The sequence below is a fragment of the Saimiri boliviensis genome, chromosome 13 (assembly GCF_048565385.1).
Source record: "Saimiri boliviensis isolate mSaiBol1 chromosome 13, mSaiBol1.pri, whole genome shotgun sequence".
NCBI classification, from domain to species: Eukaryota; Metazoa; Chordata; class Mammalia; order Primates; family Cebidae; genus Saimiri; species Saimiri boliviensis.
The window spans coordinates 62,045,701-62,072,859 of NC_133461.1; the positions used below are offsets into that span (position 1 = coordinate 62,045,701).

At 39.5% G+C, this 27,159-nt stretch overlaps 1 pseudogene; it reads right to left on the minus strand.

Moving 5' to 3' along the window:
• Positions 1–253: 253 nt before the first annotated feature.
• On the minus strand, positions 254–4,827 carry LOC101051356 (small ribosomal subunit protein eS7-like; annotated as a pseudogene).
• Positions 4,828–27,159: the final 22,332 nt, after the last annotated feature.

Here is a 27,159-nt window from a genome sequence, read left to right on the forward strand (position 1 = left end):
TAAATTCTATCTGGGCTACAGAAATCTTTTTTAGAAGATGATTAAGCTTTTTGCTCTGCAACCATCTGAATTAGGCAGACTTGGGGTTTCGGAATAGGGCAGAAAAATTGGGCTTAACTCTGAATACAACCAGGTAAAGTGGAAACTTATACCCAAGGAGCAATTTGGGAGTCAGTGGATAAACAATCACTATGAGGTAGGGCAATTCTTTTTTTTTTTTTTTTAAACTGTGAATATATATGTTATTTACTCATTTTGTTTACAATTGAAACTCTGGGAATTCAAAATTAATATCCTTGCCCGTGAGCTTCTTATAGACACCAGAAAAAGTTTCAACCTTGTGTTCCACATTGTTCTGCTGTGCTTTGTTCAAATGAACCTTTATGAGCCAACTGCCATCCAGTTTCACGTGGATTCTCTTGCCCACAGTTTTGCTTGGGAAGACCAAGTCCTCAAAAACTGCATCATGTACAGTTATCAGTGTACAGATCCTGGGGCACATTTGCTTATTTTTTGTACAGCTTTTTCAAGTTGGCATAGGCAGAATTCTCCTCTGAATGTTAAAGACAACGTGCTTCCCAGTAAACTTTTCTTCCAGTTCCCATACTAGCCAGACTTGGATTTTCTGAAAAGATTTCAGTTGAGGAACAGAAACAAAGATTATGATAGCTTTCCAGCCACCACCAACTTCAATTTCCTTAGCTGCCATACTCACCTCCCTGAGCTGAGCCTTGATGTCTGAGTTCATCTCCAGCTACAGAAGAGCCTGGGAGATGCTGGACTCGAACTCGTCTGGCTTCTCGCCATTGGGCTTCACGATCTTGGTGCTGGAACTGAAATGGCTTTCTTCTTGCTGAGCGCTGGCTTAAGAAGAGATCAAGGTAGGGCAATTCTTTGTTAAACTGACCTAACAGCATTCTTGCTGAAGGAGACCAAAGTGATCAACCATCACCTGGCAGAGGATGAGGGCTCTGATCAGATATTGTGGGTGATCTATGGGGGATTCCAGCTAAATTGACTAAGCAGGATTCTTGCTAAAACTGGACAAATTCAGAGATGAACACAGAAATCTAAAAGCCAGGGCCTACTTGAGAAGGCAGTTCAGGGGAGTCTGGCTAGAATTTGATCAAGGAGAGAATCCTGTAATCCCTTTTGGGGATGCTCAGTGCCTGTGGATGTGACTTTGGATAGGGCAGTTACAGAAGAAATTAGTTAAGGTGAGGTCATACTGTAATAGGATCGACCCTTAATCTAATATGACTGGTGTCCTCATAAAAAGGGAAGACACAACACAGACACACACACACACACACACACACACACACACACACACACGGAGAGAAGATCATGTGACAAGGGACACAGAGATTGAAGCATTGCAGCTGCACACCACAGAATACTAAGGATTGCCAGCCACCACCAGAAACCAGGAAGAGACAGGAAAGATTCTCCACTCCAGGTTTCAAAGGGTGCACAGTCCTGGCAATGGCTTCATTTCAGATGCTTAGACTACAGAAATGTGAGACAGTTGTTTTAAACCATGCATTTTATGGTACCTGTTAAGGCAGCCTTCTTGAACTAGTACCTTATCCATTCATTCACCTAGCTCCCTGTGCCTGTTCATTCATTCAGTCAAATGGCGCTTACGTGGCACTTACTGTGTAAGTGCACTATTATACAGTAGCTTTGAGGAGGCAAAAATGAGAAAGATATCATCTCTGGTGCTAAGGAACTTGTCATCTCAAGAGACAAGGCACTGTGGGACACGGAGAAGGAGGACTTGTCTTGGTGTGTGACGGTGTGGGTGCCTGATGGTCATGGAGGACTTAGTGGAGAATAAGCTGAACCAAGAGGAGAGTGCTGTGGTGAAAACAAATGCTTTTCAGATCTGAGTATAAAACACAGTATTAAAAGGGAATTTAGAATTTTCTCAAACTAACGTTTTAGCAAATAAAGAAATTGATGCCTTTATAGGTTGTGACTAACCTGGTATCTCAGAGCTTGTGGTAGAGTCGGGACAAATGTCACTGAGAAGAGAATCCACTGTGTGCTTTGTTTACTCCTCTCCCTGAACCCTCCCTGCAGCCCTCAATTCACAAATAAGGTTGCCTAAGGTCCAGAGAGGGGATATGATTTGCCCAAGTACAGTGAATTGTTTCTCGAATGGCAGAGCCCAGATCAAAGATGATTTGGGGCTGCAAAGCCTAGCCACGGCATAATGCTACTCACCATAGGTTTTAACAATTCCCGATTCAGTTTTCTTTTCACTCTCACCTTGCCTTATAGTTTGTTACATACCAAATTAAACCCAGACAGTTCCCATACAAGAGCTGCCTTGTCTCCAGAGATGACAAACTTGCAATGTAAATGAACACTCCTTGAAATAAATTAGAATTAAAATGTAATTGTGCCTTTAGGCTCTGCATTCTTTTAAACCCAACAGAATATACTATTCATAAAACATGTGACTAATAGAAGAATATTCATGTGTCCTTACAAATATGGAAATTAAACTACCATTTCTATTGTCATTGCAATCATCACAGATATGGATAAGATTTATTTCTCTTTCACATTTTAAAGAAAGAAAAATCTAATAAAAATTATCATTACATGTTGATGTTCAGAGTATTTCTGCTAACTAAGCTTATTTATTCCAGGAATATTTTTAAACACATTTATTTCAAATACATTTTGATGGTCTTAGAATTCAGCATAGCTGACTACATCAGGTTAAAGAGTAAATGTATATATAAAAGGTTAAAGGGAGTTGAGAATGAGCTGAGGAATAGTATGTTTAAAAAGCTTAAACTATAACCACAACAATGTACAATTCAATACGAAAATATGTTGAGGTTATATATGTGCATATATATTTGTGTATATATATGCATATATACTTACATATACATGTGTGCATGCACTTGTTTTATATAGATCAAAAATAACTCACCAAATATTTAGCCACTAAATTTTGTCATCCTAGGGTAAGGGAGTATCCCTTGAAGCTTGAAGAAGTAAACTGAGGACAAATGAATGTAGTTCTGCTTTAAATAGAAATAGTAAAATTATGAATGTTTTATTCTCGGAGGCAGAGACAGTAGAAACTGAAATTATAAATAGCTTTACCAATGGACTGGATAAATTAATGAATTACAGATATGTAAGAAATTAGTGGGATTTTTTTCCACAGGGATAAAGCCTTAGGCTCTAGGTTGTTATTGCAAAGTATTATGAGGGAAATGCCACTTCTTTTCAATAGGAAGGAAGTCAGGCAGGCAAGAAGAAAAAAGAAAAAGAAAGAAAGAAGAAAGAGAAAGAAAGAAAGGAAGGAAGGAAGGAAGAAAGGAAGGGGGAAAAACGAAGGGAAGCAGGGAAAAAGGAAGGGAGGGGAAGGAAGAAAAAAAGAAGGAAAGAAAGAAAGAGAGAGAGAAAGAGAGAGAGAGAAAAGGAAAGGAAAGAAAAGAGTGTCTTTCCTGACCTATTTGAGGATTGCTTTTGTAAACTTAATTTCTTGAGGACTAACTTCTTTCATGTAGCCCTGAAATGGAAAATGACTTCACCTTCCAGTGCTAGATAAGACTTTCTCAAAGGGCTTTGAAATTTCTAGCAGGCATCCACAAGCATTCCTTCTCCTGGGATACAGTAGAATGCAGAAATCCCGCTATGCATAAAATAGTTACAATGCCAGCTGTGCCTGTGGAGGGACAGCATTTTGCTGCAGCACAGTCATTTTTTTTCCAACTTCCTTGTGTTCAACAGAATTGAGAAGTGAAGAACAACATGGCTTTCCTCACAGATCATTTAAGCTTTCAGTCCATCAGATTTATTCTTATGTATGCATTTATTCACTGAACCCCCATGGAAAATATAAACAGTAGATGTCCTATTTGGCTATAAAACACATAACTGATTTTCATTCCTGGCTCACAGAAATCAACCTCTTTGCTATGCTGTACAATGTTTATTGTAAGCCAGTTCTCTAAATGCTTGGATGACTTTTAATCATTTAATCAATTAAATGATTTTCCTGATTTGTCATCAGTCTTGTGATTACTAAATATTCTACAGTCTTCTTTTTTTTAATAGGTTCTGGATTTCCAGCTTTGAATAATTTATGGTCTTTACTGCTGGATCACATAGAGTTTCATAGTTTCTTGTAAAGTTTTTTATATTTTATTAATTATAGTTAAGTGTTTGGTGCATTGGGCATAAATTTTTGTCTGTGATTAAAATAAAGATATCCATTTTCATTTTCTTCCAAAAAGACAGCCATTTATGCCAGCACCATTTATCAAATAAACCTTTTCCTTCATTGAATTAAACTTCATTTCACATAGTAATTCTCACTGACTGATGCTAAAGTCATTTATTTATTTATTTATTTATTTATTTTTGGCTCTTTATGCTATCGCAGGATCTTTTTTCTTTTCTTGTTCCAATACCAGGCTGTTTTGAAGACAGTAGCTTTATTCTATGTGGTACTATTTGGCCTGGGGCCCCAGCCACAAGGTGCACTGTTCAGAAAAACTGGCCTTTCAGCCCAGTGAGCCCACAGCCCTGCAACAATGGAGCTGGGCAACCCCCAGCAAATAACAGGCATGGCAGAAGCATTGGGGCCTGGCAATTTCTGCCCAGGGCAAGACTCCTCCAAGGGCAAAGGGCTCCAGGGCTCTTGATCCGGTTGGTGAAGACTTCATCAGAGGCACATAGCCCTCGAGGACCCTTCCTGACTCTACTTTCACATATGTGAGGTGTGATCCGGGACTGAGGCACTCCCTGCCCAACCTTGCTTGTTCTCTTTTGTATTTTACGGGCACTACCCATTTCCCCGCCAAAGGACTCAAACTGATGCCTACGGTAAACTCCACCACCCCCACCATACACTTTCATCTCCTTTTCTTGGCTAATCTTGGTCTTTTATTCTTCCATATATACATTATCAACACATTACAGAATTATCTAAAACAAAGTTGGAATTATAAACTGAATTACATTAAATTTATGTATTAATTTTGAGGAAACCAATGTAATTTGTAATTCTATATTGAATTGGGTATTTGCTTATTGTTTACATCTCTTGTTAAACTGGAAGCTCTGCGAGGACAGACATTTTGGTTTTTTTGCTCACCACTCTGTACCCAGTGCATACTACCATGGCTGGTATATGACAGATACTCTCTCAACGTTTGCTGGATAAATGAACTAACCAACATCCAAGGCTCATCACTTTAAAAGATGAATCAAGACATTTTAAGGCAGACATTATATGATCAGTAGAGTAGTTGTTACTAATAACCTGCTATGCTAATTGAGCAATATGCAGCACTGATCCTATTTTCCACAGTGAATTATCCAATAAAAATGAATTTTTTTTTTTTTACTTTTAAGAGTTGTTTATAGGCATCTTATTCAAACTTGGAATACATTTACTAATTGAAACAATATTTTTAAATGGAAGTTAGATTCCTAGCCTATTCTATAGTACATGCCACTCTTAATACTATTTTTTGGATTAAACGGGGTTTTGTGCAACTAATCACTGTATGTGAAAGTGTTATAATAAGGATAAAAGCATTAACAAATTCAATTTGGAAGCAAAGACATATCAATCTGCTTCCTCCCACCATCCCCAGCACTTAGAACAAGAGGAAAAGAGGTACAGCACGGGAGAGAACACAGGTCAGATTTCATCTCCTTCATGTAGCAGAAAAGTGGCTTTGCAAAATGTAGCATTATCTTTCTTGGACTCATTTCTGTACTCTCTGTAGTAACAATGACACTGTATTTCAGCACTGCTTCTTGACCAGGTTAGCACACATTCAAAGCACCTGGAGAGATTTTTCATTTTGTTTTGAACCAAAATACTGCTGCCCCAGTCTCGACCTGGGATGGGCTCTAGGTACATGGATTTAACAATCTGCTCAGGTGGTTCTGATGTGGACTTCTATTAGCCGGGAAGGTCTAGGTTATGCTGCAGGAACAGAGGAACTCTGAATTTCCTGTGGCTTTCCATGCAGAAGTTTATTGCTTAGTCACATTCCTGTCCAGTGTGGGTTGTAATGGAGTAGGGGACTCTGTTCTACGGTTATTCTGGACCCAGAATCACAGATGCTCCATGGAACATTCTCACTACCATGGCAGAATGAAAAAGCAGTGTCATGCACTGCAGTGAAATGTTGGCCTGGAAGTGATCTGCACCACATGATCATAGTCATAGGACCCTGTCTCCCTGCCAGAGAGCTGGGAAGTGTCCTCCTCTGTGTGCCCAGAAAGTAGAAAAGACCCCTGTGCTGAAGAGTGGTACTAATGTTTACACAGTGACATCATTAACAATGACCTCACATAATTCTCAAATTAAAGGAGCTATTTCAAGTAGGGTCTATGACTTTGTTGTCCAATATGGTACCCACATATAGCCATTTAAATTTAAATGAGTTAAAACTAGATATAATTTAAATACCGTTCCTCAGTAGCCATATTTCAAGTTTCAAGTACACAACAGCCACTTGTGGCTCATGGCTGCTCTACTTGACAGCTCAGGTAGAAAAAATTTCCATCGGACAGAAAGTTCCATTGGACAGGGCTGGTCCAGTACACAGTTGGTCTTCTTGCCCTTATTATACTATAATTCTAGTGTAGCCACACACACAGCCTCTATGTTAATAGCAATGCTCTGACAATACTGCTGGCCTTTGCTCAGAAGCTCTCCAGAGGAAAGGATATTTGGAAATTATACATTCACAGGGCAGAGATTGTAGGTGTAGGCTGGAGGAAGGTGTATGACAGAGGGATAGACCAGAAACAAACAGATATGAATAAAGAAAGGGCCAGTGGAAGACTTGTGGATCAAAGAAGGGATAAAAGTGGTTGTAAAAGCAAACGTGTATGGATCTCGTATGATTAAATACATAAGAAGGCAGGAAGGACTGATCTTAGGTGCTCTTACAAACAGGAACCTTATGCAGAATAATTGGACTAATTTCCATTTCTACTGAAAATAGAGTAAAAGGAGATGGACTTAAATTTATGGATGAGGAATTTCGTATATGTATAGGATAGGACATATCAAGAGTGAAAAGTAGCTAATTGCAAATATTCATTTATAGTATTATAAAATGGAAATACTTTATATATTTTTGGTATGGAGAATACTGAACTGTTTGAAAACATGGGGCAATAGAGTATAAAATTTTACTGATGCTCTTTCAATGTCTCCCACAACATTGTGATTCTATTTGGGGCCCCCTTATACATCCAGTACTCTATGATTCTGAAATTGATTAAGACAATCAGTCTCAAAGGGTGATCCATAGACTCCAGGAGATCCCCAAGAATTCCCAGGTCCAACTCTGTTCCTATTAATAGTGAGATTTCTTACCTCTTTTCACTGGGATCACATCTGCATTGATGGTGCAAAACTAATAGTGGGTATACCTGCCAGCTCTTTAGAACAAATTGAGGTGGTAAGACAAAACTGTACTGGTAGTCATTGCATTCCTCAATGCAGTTAAGCCAATTTCACTAGGAATTCCCTTAATGAAGCAGTAAAATTTATTCATTTGATTCAACCTGTACCTTTGACATGTCTTTTCAATATTTTGACGCTGAAACTGAAAGCATGGAAAAAGTACTTCTGCTGCATTTGAAAAGCACCTGTGTGGCCATTTGACTTGCAAGCTGAACCAGGTGGCTTATTTTATGAGATGTGATTGACTGAGAGACAAACCATAGTTATTAAGACTTGGGTATGTGGCAGTCATTTTCTCAGAAGTAAATGAAAAACTTGTCACCTCAAGAAAAAATACTTCAACAGAAACTACTATTGCCAGTGATAAAATTCAAGCTTTCATGGAAAACAAACATGATGACAAACTGTCTTTATCACTTTTCAGCTTTCTAACCCTTAGAGTTTAAGCCATAATGATGCTAGTGGTTATACCAATGAATGAGATCTTTTTTTGTGTTGTGTAATACAATATGTCAATGCCTAAAATATCTGCACAATCCAATAAAGTAAATGACCGAGGCATAATATTATAAACTCACAAGTGCAAGATATACCCATGTATTATAATGTAACAAAGCATAAGAAGTTTGTTGATATGGTTTCAGATCCCACATATACCACTTGTGGAGTTTTGGTGTAGTATCAGAGAATATCTAAAGTTTTGTTGGTTGTTAAAATATTCTACTCTTTTTCAACTGCATATCTGTGTGAGACTTTGTTTTGTTTGCTTTTTTTTTCTTTTTTCTGAGACAGACTCTTGCTCTGTCACCAGGCACCAGGCTGGAGTGCAGTGACACAGTCTCGGCTCACTGCAACCTCCACCTCCTGCGTTCAAGCAACTCTCCTGCCTCAGCTTCCCAAGTGGCTGGGACTACAGGTACATGCCACTGCTTCCAGCTAGTTTTTGTATTTTTGGTAGAGACGAGGTTTCACCATGTTGGCCAGGATGTTCTTGAACTCTTGACCTCATGATCCGCCTGCCTCAGCCTCTCAAAGTGCCGGGATTACAGGTGTGAGCCACTGTGCTTGGCCCTGCTTCTTTTTTTTTTTGAGACTAAATCTCACTCTGTCGCCCAGGGTAGAGTGCAGTGGGGCAATTTCAGCTCACTGCAACCTCTACCTCCTGTGTTCAAGCAATTCTGCTGCCTTAGCCTCCAGAGTAGCTGGGAGTACAGGTGCACACAACCATTCCTGGCTAATTTTTGTATGCATGAGACCTTATCTTCTTCATATACTTCAACAGAAATAATATATTGCCACAGACTGAATAAAAATCAGATACAAAAACTTAGGTATTTTTCTATTAACCCAGACATTAAAGAAATTTCCAAAATGTAAAACCAATGTTATTTTCACCAAAGTTGTTCTTTCAAAAGACAGAACTATTTTAATAAAAGTGTTATTTATGTTAATGTTACATATATATTTTTTAATATATATATTATTGCACTTTAGGTTCTGGGGTGCATGTGCAAAACATGTGGGATTGTTGCATAAGTACATACATGACAATGTGGTTTGCTGCCTCCATCCCCCTGTCACCTATATCTGACATTTCTCCCCATGTTAATTCTCCCCAACCTCCTTACCCCTGTGGTCCCTCTCCTATTCCCCTCAACAGACCCCAGTGTGTGATGCTCTCCTCCCTGTGTCCATGTGTTCTCATTGTTCAACACCAGCCTATGAGTGAGAACATGCAGTGTTTGTTTTTCTGTTCTTGTGTCTGAGAATGACTCCAGGTTCATCCATGTCCCTACAAAGGACATGAACTCATCATTTTTTATGGCTGCATAGTATTCCATGGTGTATATGTGCCACATTATTCTTGTCCGGTCTATCATCGATGGGCATTTGGGTTGGTTCCACCTCTTTGGTATTGTAAACAGTGCCAGAATGACCATACATGTGCATGTTTCTTTATAATATAATGATTTATAATCCTTTGGATACATACCCAGTGATGGGATTGCTGGGTCAAATGGAATTTCTATTTCTAGGTACTTGAGGAATTGTCACACTGTCTTCCACAATGGTTGAACTAATTTACACTCCCACCAACAGTGTAAAAGTGTTCCTATTTCTCCACATCCTCTCCAGCATCTGTTGTCTCCAGATTTTTTAATGATCGCCATTCTAACTGGCATGAGATGGTATCTTAATGTGGTTTTGATTTGCATTTCTCTAATGACCAGTGATGATGAGCATTTTTTCATATGTCTGTTGGCCTTATAAATGTCTTCTTTTGAAAAGTGTCAGTTCATGCACTTTGCCCATTTTGAATGGGTTTGTTTGTTTTTTTGCTGTAAATCTGTTTTAGTTGTTTATAGATTCTGGACATTAGCCCTTTGTCAGATGGGTAGATTGCAAAATTTTTTCATTCTCTTGGTTGCCAGTTCACTCTAATGATTGTTTCTTTTGCTGTACAGAAGCTCTGGAGTTAAATTAGGTCCCATTTGTCTATTTTGGCTTTTGTTACTAATGCTTTTGGTATTTTAGTCATGAAGTCCTTGTCTATGCCTATGTCCTGAATGGTTTTGCCTAGGCTTTCTTCTAGAGTTTTTATGGTTTTAAGTCTTATGTTTAAGTCTTTAATCCATCTGAAGTTAATTTTAGTGTAATGTGTCAGGAAGGGGTCCAGTTTCTGCTTTCTGCACATTGCTAGCCAGTTTTCCCAACACTATTTATTCAACAGAGAATCCTTTCCCCATTGCTTGTTTTTGTCAGGTTTGTCAAAGATCAGATGGTTGTAGATATGTTGTGTTGCCTCTGAGATCTCTGTTCTGTTCCATTGGTCTACATCTCTATTTTGGTACCAGTACCATGCTGTTTTGATTACTGTAGCCTTATAGTATCGTTTGAAGTCAGGTAGTGTGATGCCTCCAGTTTTGTTATTTTTCCTTAGAATTGTCTTGGCTATGTGGGCTCTCTTTTGGTTCCATATGAAGTTTAAGGTGGTGTTTTCCAGTTCTGTGAAGAGAGTTATAGGTAGCTTGATAGGGATAGCACTGAATCTATGAGTTACTTTGAACAGTATGACCATTTTCACGATATTGATTCATCCTAACCATGAGCATGGAATGTTTTTCCATCTGTTTATGTCCTCTCTTATTTCCTTGAGCAGTGTTTTGTAGTTCTCCTTGAAGAGGTCCTTTACATCCTTTGTTAGATATATTCCTAGGTATTTTATTCTCTTTGTAGCAATGGTGAATGGGAGTTCATTCTTGATTTGGCCCTCTTTAAGTCTATTATTGGTGTATAGGAATGCTTGTGATTTCTGCACATTGATTTTGTATCCTAAGAATTTTCTGAAGTTGCTTCTCAGTTTCAGGAGATTTTGGGCTGAAATGATGGGGTCTTCTAAATATACAATCATGTCATTTGCAAATAAAGACAATTTGACTTCCTCTTTTCCTAATTGAATACACTTTATTTTTTTTTTTCTTGCCTGATTGCTCTGGCTAGAACTTCCAATATGATATTGAATAGCAGTGGTGAGAGAGGGCACTAGAGTGCCAGATTTCAAAGGGAATGCTTCTAGTTTTTGGTCATTCAGTATGAGATTGGCAGTGGGTTTATCATAAGTAGTTTTTATTATTTTGCGATATATTCCATTGATACCTACTTTATTGAGAGGCTTTAGCATAAAAGGCTGTTGAATTTTGTCGAAGGCCTTCTCTGCATCTATTGAGATAATTGTGGTTTTTGTCTTTGGTTCTGATTATGTGGTGGATTACATTTATAGACTTGCATATGTTGAACCAGCCTTGCATCCCCAGGACGAAGCCTACTTGATCATTTCGGATAAGCTTTTTGATGTGCTGTTGCATTTGGTTTGCCAGTATTTTTTCGAAGATTTTTGCATCAATGTTCATCAAGGATATTGGCCTGAAGGTTTCTTTTTTTGTTTAGTCTCTGCTGGGTTTTGGTATCAGGATGATGTTTTGCTCTCATAAAATGATTTGGGAAGGATTCCTTCTTTTTGGATTGTTTGGAATAGTTTCAGAAGGAGTGGTACCAACTCCTCTTTGTATGTCTAGTAGAATTCGGCTGTAAACCCATCTGGACCTGGGCTTTTTTTTTTGTTTGATAGGCTATTAATTGCTGCCTCAACTTCAGCTCTTGTTATTGGTCTATTCAGGGTTTCAGCTTCTTCCTGGTTTAGGCTTGGGAGGGTGCAAGTTTCCAGGAATTTATCCATTGCTTCCAGGTTTACTGGTTTGTGTGCATAGAGTTCTTTGTAGTAACCTCTGATGGTAGTTTGTATTTCTGTGGAATCGGTGGTGATATTCCCTTTATTGTTTTTTATTGCATCTATCTGATTCTTCTCTCCGTTCTTACTTATTAATTTGGCTACTAGTCCATTTTGTTGACCTTTTCAAAAAAACAGTTCCTGGATTTATTGATTTCTTGAAGGGTTTTTTATGTCTCTATCTCCTTCAGCTCTGCTCTGATCTTAGTTATTTCTTGTATTCTGCTAGCTTTTGATTTTTTTTTTTATCTTGCTCCTTTAGCTCTTTTAATTTTCACAATAGGGTGTCAGTTTTCGATTTTTCCTTGCTTCTCATGTGAGCATTTATTGCTATAAATTTTCCTCTAGACACTGCTTTAAATGTGTCCCCAAGATTCTAGTACGTTGTGTCTTCATTCTCATTGGTTTTGAAGAATATCTTTATTTCTGCCTTCATTTCATTGTTTATCCAGTCAACATTCAAGAGCCAGTTATTCAGTTTCCATGAAGTTGTGCATTTCTAAGTGAGTTTCTTAGTCCTGAGTTGTAATTTGATTGCACTGTGGTCTGAGAGACTGTTATAATTTCCTTTGCATTTGCTGAGGAGTGATTTACTTCCAATTATGTGGTCAATTTTAGAGTTGGTGTGATGTGGTGCTGAGAAGAATGTATATTCTGTGGATTTGGTGGGGGTGGAGAGTTCTGTAGATGTCTATTAGGTTTGCTTCATCCAGATATGAATTCAAGTCCTGGATATCCTTGTTAATTTTCTGTCTCGTTGATCTGTCTAATATTGACAGTGGAGTGTTAAAGTCTCCCACTATTATTGTGTGGGAGTCTAAGTCTCTTTATAGGTCATTAAGAACTTGCTTTATGTATCTGGGTGCTCCTGTATTGGGGATGTACATATTTAGGATCATTAGCTCTTCTTGATGCATTGATCCTTTTACTATCATGTAATGCCCTTCTTTGTCTCTTTTGATCTTTGTTGGTTTAAAGTTCGTTTTATCAAAGGCTAGGATTGCAACTCCTGCTTTTTTTTTTTTTTTTTTTTTTTTTTTTTTTTTTTTTTTTTTTTTTTTTGCTCTCCCTTAGCTTGGTAAATCTTCCTCCATCTCTTTATTTTGAGCCTATGTGTGTCCTTGCATGTGAGATGGGTTTCCTGGATACAACACACCAATGCATCTTGACTTTTTATCCAATTTGCCAGTCGTTGTCTTTTAATTGGGATATTTAAGGTTAATATTGTTATGTGTGAATTTGGTCCTGCCATTTTGATGCTAGCTTGTTGTTTTGCCCATTATTTGACACAGTTTCTTCATTGTGTGAATGCTTTTTGCCATTTGGTACATTTTTGGAGTGGCTGGTACTGGTTGTTCCTTTCTATGTTTAGTGCTTCTTTCAGGAGCTCTTATAAAGCAGACTTGATGGTGACAAAATCTCTCAGCAATTGATTGTTCATCAAGGATTTTATTTCTCCTTCGCTTATGAAGCTTAGTTTGGCTGGATATGAAATTCTGGGTGGGAAGTTCTTTTCTTTAAGAATGTTGAATATTGGCCCCACTCTCTTCTGGCTTGTAGGGTTTCTGCTGAGAGATTTGCTGTGAGTCTGATGTGCTTCCCTTTGTGGGTTATCTGACCTTTCTCTCTGGCTGCCCTTGTTATTTTTTCCTTCATTTAAACCCTGGTGAATCTGACAATTATGTGCCTTGGGATTGCTCTTCTTGAGGAATATATTTATGGTATTCTCTGTATTTACTGGACTTGAATGTTGGCCTGCCTTGTTAGGTTGGGAAAGTTCTCCTGGATAACATCCTGAAGAGTGTTTTCCAGCTTGGATTCATTCTCTCCGTCACATTCAGGTATACCTATCAAACATAGATTAGGTCTTTTCACATAATCCCATATTTCTTGGAGGCTTTGTTCATTTCTTTTCACTCTTTTTTTTCTAATCTTGCCTTCTAATTTTATTTCATTGAGTTGATCTTCAATCTCTTATATCCTTTCTTCTACTTGGTCAATTCAGCTATTGAAACTTGTTGTCATGTTGTGTTTTTCAGCTCCATTAAGTCATGTATATTCTTCTCATTAAGTCATTTATATTCTTCTAAGCTGTTTATTCTTATTAGTATTTCGTCAAACCTTTTTTCAAGGTTCTTACTTTCTTTGCACTGGTTTAGAACATGTTTTTTTTAGCTCAGATAAGTTTGTTATTACCCACCTTCTGAAACCTGTTTCTGTCAATTCATCAGACTCATTCTCCAACCAGCTTTGTTCCTTTGCTCATGAGGAGTTGCGATCCCTTGGAGGAGGAGAGGTGTTCTGGTTTTGGGTGTTTTCATCCTTTTTGCACTGGTTTCTTCCCATCTTTGTGGATTTATCTACCTGTGGTCTTTGTATTTGGTGACTTTTGGATGGAGTCGCTGAGTGGATGTCCTTTTTGTTGATGATGCAGTTATTTCTTTTTGTTTTTTAGTTTTCCTCCTAACAGTCAGGCCCCTCTGCTGTAGGTCTGCTGGAGATCCACTCCAGACTCTGCTTGCCTAGGGATCATCTGTGGCACCTGCAGAACAGTAGGGTTGCTGCCAATTTCTTCTTTTGTTATCTTCATCCCAGAAGGATATCTGCCCCATGTCAGTCTGAGCTCTCCTTTATAAGGTGACTCTTTGGATATATGTGGGTCAGGCAGCTGCTTGAGGAGACAATCTGTCCCTTATAGGAGCTCAAGTGCTGTGCTGGGAGCTCCATTTTTCTGTTCAGAGCTGCTGGGCAGGTACGTTTAAGTCTGCAGCAGCAGAACTCGTAACTGCCTTTTTTTCCCAGGTGCTCTGTCCTAGGAAGGTGGGGCTTTATTTATAAGTTCCTGACATACTGCTGCCTTTTTTCAGAGCTGTCCTGCCAAGCAAGGAGGTAGCCAAGTCACAGTCTGCCAGCAGAGGCATTGCTGAGCTGCTGTGGGCTCTGCCCAGCTGCTGTGTGAACTTCCTTGTGGTTTCCTTTATAGAGGTATAGTTAGAACTGCCTCGGTAATGGCAGACTGCCTCAGTAATGGCAGGCTGCATCAGTAATGGTGGATTGCCTTGGTAATGGTGTACTGCCTCAGAAATGGCAGATGCCCTTCCCCCAACAGAGCTGGAGCATCCCAGGTCCAGCTGCACTTGCTGCGAAACTCTCAATCCAGTGCATTTCAGATTGCCAGTCTTTGTGGGGGTGGGACTCACTGCACCAGATCAACTAGCTCCCTGTTTCAGCCCCCTTTTTGTCAGTTGTATGGGCAGCTCTGTTTCCCAGGCATTCCAGGTGCCAGTTGAAATGGCCACTCAGATTTGTGTGAGTTTTTGTGTGGAGACCCACTGCAGTGGCAGCCGTGCTGGAAACTCATGGTGCTTTTCAGTCCGGGAATCTCCTGGTCTGTGGGCAGCAATAACTCATTTGGAAGTGCTGTGTTCACTCACCCTCTGTGTTGTTCTTGCTGAGAACCGCACTCCACAGCTGTTCCTATTCAGCCGTCTTTTATTTATTCTCAATGATATATATTCTTAACATTTCATCATTTTAGTTTCTTTCCTGCTTTTTTGTTAAGACAGCCTCTCACTCTGTTGCCCAGGCTGGAGTGCAGTGGTGTAATCTTGGCTCACTGCAGCCTCAATCTCCCACAACAAAGTGATCCTCTCACTTCAGCCTCCTGAGTATCTAGAACTACAGGTGGGCACCACCATGCCTGGCTAAGTTTTGTAATTATTTTTGTTAAAGACAGGACTTCACCATGTTGCCATGGCTGATTTTGAATTTCCAGGCTCAATTGATCCTCCTGTCTAGACCTCTCAAAGTGCTTGGATTACAGGTGTGAATCACCACTCCCAGTCATTTTAATTTCTAGTAACATAAATATTGGTAGACTGGGCACAGTGGCTCAGGTCTATAAATCCCAGCACTTTGGGAGACTGAGGTGAAAGCACCTTTTGAGTACATGAGTTCAAGACCATCCTGGGCAACACAGAGAGATACTATCTCTACAAAAAATAAAAAAAAAAACTTAGCCAGGCATGGTGGTACCTACCTGTAGTTCCAGCTACTAAGGAGGCTGTGGTGAGAGAATTGAGCCTGGGAGATGGAAGCTGCAGTGAGCTGTGATCGTGCCACTGCACTCCAGCCTGGGCAACAGAGTGAGACCCTGTCCTCCACAAAAAAAAAATTATTGGTAGATGCAACTGAGACAAGATCCCTCTCTTGGGGTCCTCAATTATTTTAAGAGTGTGAAAAGATTCTGAAACCAAAGGGTTTGGATTAGGACATATTCTGAACTTTATAACAAAACATCATGGACAGCTACAGTAACTATTTTAGCAGGGCTAGGAATTCCTAAGATCTAGCAGCATATCCAGAATTCTAGAACTCCATGTATTCACTCTTCAGATCCTAAATCATTCCAGGCCCTGAAAACAACAACAACAACAACAACAACAACAACAACAACAACAACAACGAACTCAGCATTTTAAAAGGTGAGCTTGGGAAATATTTATTTCTATTGATTTGTTCCTTAGGAGTAGATCTAAAGAAATGGTTATTTAAAACATTTTATTAAAATGATCAAAATAAACAGCCAGAATGACACATATTTTATGTTAACATAGATTGTTCAGAAGTGTGATCCTAAAACTTTTGTTTAAAAAGTATATTAACTTGTCCAGCACAGTGGCTCATGCCTATAATCCCAGCATTTTGGGAGGCCAAGGTGAAAGGCTCACTTGAGCCCAACAGTTCAAGACCAAACTTGGCAATGAAGTGTGACCATGTCTCTACAAAAAACAGCCAGGCAGAATATGTTCTAAGCCAAACACTTTGTCCTAGACCAAACACTTTGTTTTCAGACCTTTTCATGCTCTTAAAGTAATTGAGGACCCAAAGTGTCTCAGTTGTGCCTACCAATAAATTTTTGTGGAGGACAACGTCTTGTTCTGTCGCCCAGGCTGGAGTGCAGTGGCACACTCATGGTGCCACACACCAAGTGGTCCTGGCTACATGGGAGGGTAGGCAGGAGAATCATTTGAGCCCAAGAGGAAGAGGCAGCATTGAGCAGAGATCATGCCACAACACTCCAGCCTGGGCAACAGAGCAATACTTTGTCTCAAAAACAAAAACAACAAAAACAAAAGAAGTATAGTCATTTGGAAGGATGGTTTTACAAAAGTATGCTAGAATTATGAGTAAATGCACTGATTGCTCTTTAGCCACTACAAAAGTGTTTCCAGGGTCCATTTTCTTGTTATAAAACTCTTCTATAATTACTATTTTTAAATTTTGTAAGTTCTTGATACTTTGTTAAGTACATAAAATGAAACATGCATAGAGATTTAAGTTGTTAAATATAAATTCAGATATAGTAATAAAGCATCTAAAAATAGCTACCTAAAAGAGTCTTTCTCCAAACTCTACTGACTGCTAAGAGTTTGCTGTTATCTCTAGACTAGAAAATGTATTGTGATCATTCTGATTTTATTTTTAAAAAGCAACAATAAGCAGGGCATGGTGGCTCATGCCTGTAATCCCAGCACTTTGGGAGGCTGAGGCAGGTGAATCACCTGAGGTCAGGAGTTTAAGACTAGCCTGGCCAACATGACGAAACTCCATCTTTGCTAAAAACACAAAAAATTATCCAGGCATCGTGGTGGGTGTTGTAATTCCAGCTATTCAGGAGGCTGAGACAGGAGAACCTCTTGAACCTGGGAGGCAGAGGTTGCAGTGAGCCGAGATCGTGCCATTGCACCCAGCCTGGGTGACAAGAGTAAAACTGCATTTCAAAGAAAAGCAACAATATTTCATAACAATAAAATGTATTAAATCACATTTTAAGCATTTCCCCCATACTATCATTAACCACATGTTATGCACTGAATATTTTTGTATCCTCAAATTTATATGTTGAAATGCTAACCCTAAAGGTGATGGTATTGAGGGTAAGGCCTTTGGGAGGTGATTAAGTCACATACAATATTCATCACCTCATGAAAGGGATTAAGTGCCTATAAAAGAAGCTCCAGAGAACTTCCTCACTCCTTCCACCCTGTGAGCTCACAGCAAAAAGATGGCCACCCATGACACAGGAATGTGCCAGCACCTTGATCTTGGACTTCTCTTTCTCCAAAACTGAGAAATAAATTTCTATTTTTTCTAAACCTCCCATTCTATAGTATTTTGTTATTGCAACTCAAGTGAACTAAGATAATATATGTGGTAAATTTCCAAATGTTATTAGACAAGAACACCTGAAAAATTGCATCTATTTCTTCTTTGAATTACTAAGCTGATCTTTGTGCCCAAACAAGAAAAGCAAAAATAAAATATGGATAATGTTAATTGTATTATATATGATGTTCTCATATATTAACATAGAACATGTAAATATCTAAAAATTGGCTTTTTAACAATTCCTGCATTGAAGCTTCAAAGATTCAGGGACTTTAGAAAAATATGATCAAATATATTGATCTCATTTCCTTTGGGATTCACTCTGTATTATCTTTGTGGATTTCTCTTTAATTGTTGAAAGAATATGGATATGATATGAATATGACATTTAAGAATATAATATTTAAGCATACAAAATCTCATTGTGATGTAAATCATATTTCAACCCAAGAATTCAAATGTAGTCTTAAATATTTACTAAATGATGTTCATAATCAATCCCCGAAGCAGAGAAGCTAGCCAACTTTCCTCATTTAGTAGAATGGAAGTTAAAATAGAGTTGATAAAACAATCTATAGCTTTTTGCATTTATAGTATTGCTTACTGTTCTACCATATGTACTCGATACATTATATATTGAAACACATGACATAGTTCCAATGTCCATGAAACTTAAATCTATTTGAGCAGTGAATGAAAAACACACAGAAGAATTTAAAAATTAGAGAAGACTTACATTTTAAGTCATTTGGTTCAGGTTAGGATTCAGAAAAGGAAAAATCAGTTCGGACTATTTGAAGTTGTTGAATAAGCTTTACAAAGTAGGGGAAGCTGAGTTCTGCAAACATTTATTAAGCTAAGTAAGCAGGACTTAGGAATTTAGTAGGTAAGATATCTATAACCACAAAAACTTCAATCCTGGCAGGAAAGACAGTGATACTTTTAATATCACATTGGATGTCTAACAGTAAAGGAATGCAAAGGGACACTTTGCTTGAGGAGCTTAGCTGTGGACACTTGGCCATGATGCCTGAGCTGAGCCCTGAAGAATGAGTGAAAAGTCAATCCGTTCAAGAAAATGAGTCTAGGCAGAGAGAAAGCAGCATGAATAAAGTCACAGACTTGTGGCACATCAATCAGTACATAGAGGAAAAACATTATTTACTATAGCATAAATGCAGGCAAAGGATTGGGCCAGGTCCCAACCTTGTTGCATGGATAGGTGGGCATGGGTGGTGGGTCATAGGAACTGAGGTCAAGTTGGAGATGAATTTGGGTCAGGGTTGGGGTACCAAGGCTTTGGAGGATAACGGGACTCTTGGCGTCCCCCTCTCTTTTTGTCCCAGTCACATACTGCACTCATGTCTTTATCATATTCTACTTATCTTAGGCTCTGGGCTGACAAAACCCCTAGATTAAAGGTCTTGCTCGTGTGAACGGGGAGGACCACAGAGAGGAGGAAGCAGGAACAATGTTCTCCAGGTGGGACAAGTGCAAATGCAGGGAGCGCAGATAGAATGGCCAAGTCTGTGCTTTGCCGGGATGAGAACACAGTTGTGCCTGTGTCAGAGCCTGATGCTGTAGCTTGTCCTTGAGAATGAATGGATGAATCTAAGGCTGTGAGGCAAGAAAATCAGTAAATTGCAATGATATTGGGCTCAAGAATTCTAGCTTGAGTACTGGAACTTGGGCACGTTTTTTCAGGATCCTTGAGATACACATGAATTAAAATCTGGAATGGGAACACTTGTAGGTCCCTAGGTACCTACCTTTAGCTTAGTCTCTGACCCTTGCAGAGCAGAAGCTCCTGACTGGTGCGTCAAGGCACCTGTGTGCTCCAGAAAGTGTGTTGTGGAATACTGACCCTCTTAGTCTATTGTCTCTAGCTTAAATGATTGTAAGCGCCTCCCAAGGGTTCTCTCCGCTGCAGCACCTGCCACACGGCAGTCTATCCTCAACACAGCACAGAAAGGACACGCTTTCAAATGTAAAACCGTATTGTGGTTTATCACTCCTCTGCTATCAATCCTGTGTCAGCTTCCCACCTTGTTTAGAAAGCTCTCACAATGGCCTTCAAAGCTCTGCATCATCTGACCTTTGTTATTTCTTTTCTCGTGTATCACAGTAGTGCCCACCGTGGTCATTCTACTTAATGTACAATGGCCATGATGTTTCTTGACAAATGGAACACACTCCTGCCTTGGGTGGTGGGTCATAGGAACTGAGGTCAAGCTGGAGGTGAATTTGGGTCAGGGTTGGGGGATGAAGGCTTTGGAGGACAACAGGGGACTCTTGGTGTCCCCCTCTCTTTTTGACCCAGTCACATACTGCACTCATGTCTTTATCATATTCTGTTTATCATAGGCTTCATAATTCCACTGGGAATGTTCTTCTATGTATCCACTTGGTTCATTCCCTCTTCATTTTTAGTTCTTTGTTCAAATATCACTTTGGTAAGGTCTTCCCTGACCACACTATTCAAAATTGGCCAGCACTGCCGTTGCTCAGTATCCCCTATCATTACTTTATTTTTCTTCATATCACTTACTTTACCTAGCATATTAAGCATATTTAAATAGTACTTAACATACTACATAGTATATTGATTACTAAATATTTACTTGTTTTGTCATTTGTCTCCCCTGACTAGGAGGTAAGCTCCATGCGGGCAGGGCTTTCGCATTGCTACAACTGTTCATGGCTGAATCACTGGTATCTGAAGTAGAACGTGACAAATAACAAAAGAAAAATAACATTTTTGGATTGAATGAAAAAATAAATAAATTTTGAAAGAATGGACATAAAAAGTTCAATTACATTTTAAAACCCATTAATATCTCAAGAATTTAAACAATACATTCATCAATATGACAGCTGTTGGAATATTTAAATATAATAATCAGCTATCTTATAAATTTCAAATGATCACAAAATCAATGGTTTTAAAATTTTTATTGCCTAGTTGTTTAAATAAAAAGTTTCTCATCAGTGGAGACTATCAGAATTTTAAGAAATAATCATTAAAATGTATTGTTCAGGAATAATGTGGACCCACATCAAGCATTAAAAACAGATATTTTAAAAATACAAGCAAAAAAGAACCATGCCAAATTGATCATTAATATTTTTAAAGATTTTATTTTAAAACATTTAAAAAATCACAATTATATTCCATGATATATTATCTTTATATTTTAGCAGTTATTCACAAAAACCCACAGATACCTTAAAATACTTCCATTTTGTTCCCTTTTGCCTTGCAAAATTATCGTAGTTTATATTTGCAATTTATAATTGCAAATATATAATGACAAGATGATATAATGATATAATGACAAGAAAAAAAATGTCTCTACATGTTCAGTTACAGACACAACCATCATATGCCTAACTACAGTTTGATCCATGGTTGTTTGGATCTATAGATACAGAACCTATGGATGCGAAAGGACCTCTTTCATGAGCTATTAATTTTAAAAGGTCAGGAAGTGCTAATATAGAGGACTCCCCGTGAACATATGCCTTAAAATGTGAATATGGGCTTTGCATTGAGGGATGAGGGCCCAATAGTGTCTACACTCCAGGCTAGGGGTTGAGTTGGGAAGTCTCTGGAATTGAAGTGGAAAGGTAGGTAGATACTGGCTATGAGTGGCGGTGAATACCACAGTGAAAAGTTTGGACTTCATGGGGGTAGAACGAGTTGTGGCAAATGCTGCTCATAAAATAATAGACCGCATTGAAGGCATTTCAAAGGCTCAATAATATCAATGTATTGTCAGGGGCCATTATTTGTATAGATGTGATTTTCTACTCATGATCCTTTGGGATTCAAGCCCAGAGTTGCTCTCTGCCCCCATTCCGTAGTGCACCACTTCCCATGCTAAAATCCACTTGATAAGGGCCAAGATATGGATGGATTTGAGGCTTCTCTAGAGCTCAGTAGCCAGGGTGGCTCCTCATAATTCAGGCCTTGGGCTATGAGGCTGAAGCCGTCCATGGTCTAAAGTCAAGCCCTGGTGATTAAAATTGTACTATTTGCAGTTTAACAGCTTCTTGCTGCTTGTGCTCTTCAAGGCATTATCAGAGTTGAGCCCCACAGTTGGAGCAGCATTCATCCAGCAGTCGAGGGTAATTGAAAAAGTCACCGTAAGTCATGAGCAGGGGAAATTTGAAAGTCAGCTTTACAAAGAGCAGACCTGGGCTGGAATGCAGGCAGCACCCTCTCATTTAGTCGGGAGGCAGCGAGCTCAGTGTCCTACTAGTCCTGAAACGCCTTTTATCATTTAGCTGCTCAACATTTGAGGACAACTCCTCTGAAATCAAACTAGGTAGCAGGTAGCACGTCCCCACATAAATTCAAGCCTCCTTACAAAAGCTGTTGAGAGCAGAGCAAAATGATCTCTGGAATATAGCAGTGTCTTGCAACATTGCTGCAAATACACTGTAAAGTGAGATGTTATACAAATCTGGCAGCATTTAAATTTAGAATGCATGTGATATTTGAGTGGGCGAAACCTGGGTTAGAAGAGAAGGAGTCTGAAGAGGCTCTAAAATCCAGGACTAGTATCTTCTCTTCTTTGAGGTAGAAAAAGAAAATTTCACCACTCTTTGGATTACCTTATATACACGAAATGACATATCTTTAAAATAGTATGCTAAGTTTACATTCAGGATATAGTTTGAAAATATGCACAAACTTACCTCAGTGTAAAAATGAATGAAAGTGTTAAATACGCAATTATCCAACTGTGTATGCAAAATGAAGTTGATGGAGGGGTAACTGAGTTAATTTTAATAGACACACACACAAAAAGACTGCAGTGAGTTATTTTATTAGCTTCTTATTCCTAGTGTCAGCCAAATAACCCTGATCTTCAGCCTGGATCATATTTGCTGCTACTCTCCTCCTTACACCTAACACTAGATGGGGTGGGTGGGCCACTTTAAATTAATTTGCTGCATAAATTGGGTGCTTTTCTGGTGGTGAGTTAATTCCTAATATATTTTGCTGATGTGATAGGGAAGCCATGCATTCTGCCATGGTAGTAGGACCTGTAAAGTATGTTTGTGGCATGCAAAAAAAAAAAAAAAAAAAAAAAGCCTGCATCGCGTCCATGACTGGAAACTGTTTTTCTTTCGGCAATAGACCCAGGAAAAGCGAGAAAGCTGGGCCTCATTAATACTATTCTTTTGCTCATAGCTCACTATAACCTTGAACTGGGCTCAAGCGATCATCTTGCCTCCTGAATATCTAGGACTAAAGGCAGGCACCACCATACCAGCTAATTTTATTTGTTTGTTTGTTTGTTTATTTATTTATTGGTAGTAACAGGGTATCAAACTACCAGTTTCAAGGTAGTTTGGCCTCCCAAAGTGCTGGGATTACAGATATGAGCCACACTTGGTCTCATCATTATTATTACTATTATTATTTATTTTGAGATGGAGTCTCGCTCTGTCACCCACGCTGGAGCACAGCGGTACGATCTTGGCTCACTTGCAACCTCTACCTCCCAGGTTCAAACGATTCTTCTGCCTCAGCCTCCTGAGTAGGGTAGCTGGGGCTATAGGCCTGCACCACCTTGCCCAGCTAACTTTTGAATTTTTAGTGGAGATGGGGTTTCGCCATGTTGGCCAGGTTGGTCTTAAACTCCTGTATCACATCGGGGTCACCACCTGAGATACTGATCACCACCTGCTGAGGTCTGTCCTGCAGACCTTGACTCAGCGATGGATGGATGAATGAAATATACTTTCACACACCAGAGTACAGTGAATTTGAGTAGGCCAAGGAGGTCATTAGCTGCTCTCAGAGGGCAACTGCAGCTAACTGATCATGACTCCCTGTTTCTACTTTCATTTATTCAGTATAGATTTAATAAGAGAAGTTCTAAGTCAACCCACTTGTGGATAATTAACATGGTTAAAAGAGTGGTTTTATGGATGATAAAATGTCTTGGTTCGGCAACCCAGAATAAACATCATTAGTGGGTAATTCCCCTTCGACCTCCCCCTGAGAGGACCATCCAGCACAAAGTTTACATGAGTAAACAGAGACAAAGGGATGTGGACTAGATAGACTTAACTGGGGAAGCTTTATTATCCTAATCTTACCCTATGACTTACAGTTCTAACATAAGAATTGGCTGCCTTCAGCCCATTCCATTAAAACCTTTCTGCCTTCCAAAAGGTTTGAGACTATAACCTTATAACTTTCCCTAATATTTACCTAATATTTTGCTAGCCATCCCAAGTGAATCCCAACACTACTGATCTCAGGTGATCTGCCCACTTTGGCCTCCCAAAGTGCTGGCATTACAGGTGTGAACCACTGCCCCTGGCCACTGGTATCATTAAAAAAATAATAATAATGTAGTTTGTACTTCAATATATTATTTTAGAAGAGGGGAGGGATATTAAATCTTTTTTATAGTGCCTCAATTCTTCAAAGTTACAGATAGGCTCGAGTTCTATAATATTTTATTTTCATAAACATGTCATATATTTAATTCAAATGTGTTGGAACCTAGCATTGAAGGGTAGGATCCAGAAGGTTTATGAGTAATTCAGAGAGTAATGAATGGCCTTTGGGAAGCTGGGATATTTAGAAGTGACAGCTCACAGGATCAGTGCAGAGTTGAAACAAGTGGGTGGCAAAGACTGGGCTACTGTTAGAATGAAGGTGGTTGGAGGACAAGCAGGTGCATGGCCATGTTTTATTTGGAGTACATTCATCCATGGAACCACCCCCAACCCACCGCCAAAACACAGCTTCTACAGACAGGTTAAGCTATTCTTTAGCCCTGTTTGGGTCATATTCAGCCAGTCAGGTAGCTCACCACCTCCCTTTTCCCTGCCCATAAGACTTGCAGGATATGTTGATCTGTAGAGAGTTTGAAATCCAGAACATATGTTTCAAAAAACTGAAATTACACAAAGGTTCTTGAGCCACCAAGGAAGTCCACAAAACCTCACTTAACCCAAAGGTCACTGCAGCATTACTAAGCATTAACAGGGACCCAAGACCTTACCATCATGTAGAACATTTCCATAAAAAAAATTCCATGGAAAAATGCCAGAAGCACACAGTACCTTACCCCAAAAGAGATCCGAGGCCCTTTTGATAGACTAGCTGGGCAGGGGGCATGAAAATTTCTTGAGACCAAAAGAGTAGGATGTGAGGTTGGGACACAGTGTCTCTTATCTTCAAAGGGTGTCAATTGGCCTGCGGGCTCAGTGAAGAAGGGCCCTACAATAAAGGAATAGTGCCTTCTTGGGAATGGGTAGATGTGGAGGCAGCATAGGTCACACATTTGCTATCCTTGGGCAAAGATGTAATTCAGAGTCTGAATGTCATCAGTAGAAAGGAATAATGGCTTACAACATGTCAGGTGCTTCTTGAATCGCTATACATTTAACTAATTCTCACAGCATAGGAGGATGATATTTTTGTAGGTCAGAGCTAGACTGATATTTTTGTAGGTCAGAGCTGGTTAAATACTATCATTTTGACATGTTTATATGATCATTTTACAAATTCTCCCACCTTGTGGATTTGAAAGGAGATATTAAATAAGCACCTCACCTCATAAAGCCAGTAAGTGGCTATACAGGTTGAGTGTTCTTGCAGGGACAAATGGAACACTTTTGTGTTGGGAATGGCTGACAACACTGAAGGAAATGTTTTACAAATAGAGTTAAGGGAAACCAGCAAGGATGGAGGAGGTTCCTGAAAAGTCATCATAGAGAGAGGCGATGACACTGGGGATAGGGCTGGAACTGCAAGTCAAGGGGTGCAATGAGCAAAGTATGAGAGGTTGGGAGGAGTTTTGGAGAAAAGAGGTTGAAAGTCACCATTACTGGCTGGGTGTGGTGGCACAAGCCTGTAATCCCCACACTTTGGGAAGCTGAGGCAGGAGGATCACTTGAGGTCAGGAGATCAAGATCAGCCTGGCTAACATGACAAAACCCCATCTCTACTAAAAATACAAAAATTAGCCAGGTGTGGTGCACACACCTGTAATCCCAGCTACTCAGGAGGCTGAGGCTGGAGAATTGCTTGAACCTGGGAGGCGGAGGTTGCAGTGATCCTAGATCATGTCACTGTACTCCAGCCTGGGTGACAGAGCGAGACTCTGTCAAAAAGAAAAGAAGGGAAAAGAAAAAAGTCCCCACTACTTATGCATGGCTTTGTAAGAGAAAATAGCTTTTTTTTTTTCATACTAAAAGAACTGAAGTCAGGTGTTTTTACTTTTTAACACATAATGCCTGTCAAAATTTTCTGCAGGAGTCATTCTGGACACAGCAGGCATTTCATAACCGATTGCAACCAAATGACAGCTAGATATTAGTCATGAGTTCTTAAATAACATTCATTTATCACAAAGCCTTAATTAATGGGTGCCTGACTGGCCAGCATACTCAACTAGATTTCTGTCTACCCTTCATCTCCCACTCACTACCTGTTTATCTTTAAGAGGAAGAGGAATGACAAGCGAACAAGTTCATAACAGATTTTTTTAAAAGTCATCTATATCCAGAGCTGCGAGTTCTCCATAAGTTCCTGGACTTGGCCAGTCAAGCCTGTCATTGCTCTTGAACCTCCTGCTTCATGCCTGTCAGTAGCCAAGCCTTTGTGTTGCTCTGACCACAGTATGTATGTGCGCTCACCTGTGATGATCACCTGGTGCTGGACTCACTCTAGCCTCTAAAATTCCCTCCAGGGAAAGCCAGGTGAAGACCCTGACTGTGGTTCTTGGTGCCTCCTGCTCCAGTTGCCCCTGGATCCCAATGTGCCCACATTTCTCCACTGTCTACTATTCTTGGCACTGATAAGTAGAAAACTCTTCCTTTCCCAGAAATGACCAGAAGCAGCCTGGGAAAACATTCCTACGCAGGGAAGCCATGCTTACCCTCACTCCTCCTGCCCTGTTTTAAGACACCTTTGAGGCTAAGGTAAATCTCATCATTTTAAAATCTGAGTGACAGCATCTTAATCAGTACCATTGATATCCCAGGCTCACCAGTTTCCCAAGATGTGCCTGATAATCTGGGACACAAGGGAGGCAATGTTCTGCTCCAGATGGTCTAGCCTATTTCTTTTTGCAAGAAACTTCCCTTTGCCTTAAATCCAAGTTCTTAAAAAGTCAAAGTACTTATTGCACAGGAACTGTATTTTGTTTGTTTATTTATTTTTGAGACAGAGTCTTGCTCTGTCATCCAGGCTGGA